At 37.5% G+C, this 2447-nt stretch overlaps 1 long non-coding RNA gene across 1 annotated transcript in view; it reads left to right on the top strand.

Moving 5' to 3' along the window:
- Window positions 1-342: 342 nt before the first annotated feature.
- LOC106943374 (uncharacterized) overlaps window positions 343-2447 on the top strand; it is a 7644-nt gene continuing 5539 nt past the window's right edge. Inside the window, exon 1 of the long non-coding RNA XR_001423904.1 lies at window positions 343-452. This is a non-coding gene — a long non-coding RNA (uncharacterized LOC106943374). The remainder of the gene's footprint in view (window positions 453-2447) is intronic.

The following is a 2447-nucleotide window of genomic DNA, read 5'->3' as shown; positions in this document are numbered from 1 at the left end:
GGCGTCCATCTCAGCACCAACTATAAAACCGGTATGACCCTCGGAAACGTCTCCAAGTCAGATGAAGGACTTTATAAATGCACCATTTCCAGAGCTGGAGAGTCTCCTGAGAGCTGGCTGGCTGTCACATCAGCAGAAGAAGGTTTGTATATGATACCTAAACCAGTGAACTGTATTTTTGTTCTCTAAATGAAACAAGTTATGAAAATCACAGGCATCCAACACATTTTCAGTATATGTGCTATAAACATCTAGTTTTAAACCTTCAGCTAAATGTGTCTGAATTCACCAGAGATTCTTCACTGACCTGAAATCTTAAATCTTCTTTCCAGGATCTAATGAAGAGACGAACATCATGACGAATCTCCTACTTACCTCCCCCTGGAGATTTTTAACCATTTTCACTCTGTTGTTCTGGATGGTTGGACTGATTCTCTACAAGAAATGCAAAGGTACCGCCAACGACGTCAGTAAAGTGTTACAAAGTAATGCGTTACTGACGTCAGACCACTTTTTTCAGTAACTAGTCATTTAACGCGTTGCTATTTCAAATCCAGTCATCAGATTAAAGTTACTTATCCAAATCACTTTGCGTTACTATTTGCTTTAGTATTGTAATTTTATTTCCTCTACGTTGACTGACCGTCGTTCCTGTCCAACATCAGCAGCTGATCTCCGTGACAGAAACGTAAACAATGGAGGGAGGAGAGAGATGCGCGTTTTATTGCTGGAAGAACAGGAACTATCTCTAGTTTATGTCGCTTGTTTTTCTAAAGTCACTTGCACATTTCATGAGTTGTGGCTTGTTTTTGAACGTGAAGTTCCGGATGATCGTCCTGCTGCGTCTTTGTAAATGTCAAGTTAATATATTACCTGTGAAAGACGTCGAGCTCCGCGCTGCGCCCCAGAAAACTGCAAACATATAGAGGCTAATATGAACAGAATGATAAACGTGAAAACAGCCACGTTCCCGTAAAGTTGCACAACTAAACACCATTATAATCATTAATATTAAGTTAAGTGTCACTAATCTGTGTGGAGCCGCAGCAGGAGCTCTGAGCTCTGACAGCAAACACAGGGCCGTGATTCTTGAGAATAGGGATGAAATGGGTCCTATGGATAAAGCACAAAATTTGAATAAAATATACACAAAATATAATTTTTTTCAAATATCTGACTAAACTAACCTGGGTCATGTGAGCAAAACAATGTATATTTTCCTGATGTTTGCTGAATATTTTTTTTTTATGTTAAACATTGTAGTTGGTGGATGATGCCTGTAAAATCCCTCATCCAGGAGCAGAACTCAATACATTATAATAGTTTAAAACAATAAAAGAAATACTAAAATTATATATTATGACAATTAAGTATAAGTATTGTTAAGGAAGAGAATATCTAAATTGGTTAACTTTGGAAAAAGTCTGGCTCTCTCTCTTCCTCTGGATCCCAGGTCCTCTCGGCGAGCCACATGTAGCCACAAGGAAAACAACATCAATGCGTGTTGACGTCATAGAATTACAGAGTTTAATCCAATATAAGACAATGCATAAACTTACACAGAAACTGCAGAACAACAGAGACATACATTCATTTACCTGACATAAATGGAAAGAAGAAGAAAAGCAAAGACGTGCAAAGACGTCTTTGGAGAGTTGCAAGAGCAAATCTCATTTGTTACTTCTGTGTAGAAAGTTTTATCTTCCTTTCTTTAATTTATTCAAATAAGGCGTATCTTTGCTCATCCAATCCAGGAGCTATCTCTGACCCTCTATCTGAAGCCTAAACCCCTGCCGTGCAGACAAAAGGCAGTTCAAAAGATCCTAGCAAACCATCTGCTGGAACTACAAGTAAAACAAAGGTCAATAGGCCAGAATAAGTTACTGATTTTAAAACCACAATTAGGCCATTTGGATCAAGACATGTTAAGTTTTAAAACTAGCTTATTTTAAATTTATTTTCTCAACAGTTCATGTTTTGTTTCATAAATTTACTTGTACTACTGCTTTACGGACGATTTTAAAGGTGATGATTACATATTTTGGTATCACAATCTGGGTAAAGCTGAGTCATCTGCACCTTATTTGAATAAATTAAAGATAAGAATACACATTTACTATAAAACTTTCTACACAGAAGTAACAAATTAGATTTGCTCTTGCAACTCTCCAAAGACGTCTTTGCTTTTCTTCTTCTTTCCATTTATGTCAGGTAAATGAATGTATGTCTCCGTTGTTCTGCAGTTTCTGTGTAAGTTTATGCATTGTCTTATATTGGATTAAACTCTGTAATTCTGTGACGTCAACACGCATTGTTGTTTTCCTTGCGGCTACACGTGGCTCGCCGAGAGGACCTGGGATCCAGAGGAAGAGAGAGAGACAAACTTTTTCCAAAGTTAACCTATTTTAGAATTTCTTAACACTAACCGACTGAGTTGAGTAAAGCTG

This window comes from Poecilia latipinna, unplaced genomic scaffold (assembly GCF_001443285.1).
Source record: "Poecilia latipinna isolate Pla-1442-1.1 unplaced genomic scaffold, P_latipinna-1.0 Scaffold5216, whole genome shotgun sequence".
In the NCBI taxonomy this organism is placed as follows: domain Eukaryota; kingdom Metazoa; phylum Chordata; class Actinopteri; order Cyprinodontiformes; family Poeciliidae; genus Poecilia; species Poecilia latipinna.
The sequence above is the reverse complement of the archived record's forward strand: the minus strand, read 5'-3'. Positions and strand labels throughout refer to the sequence as shown.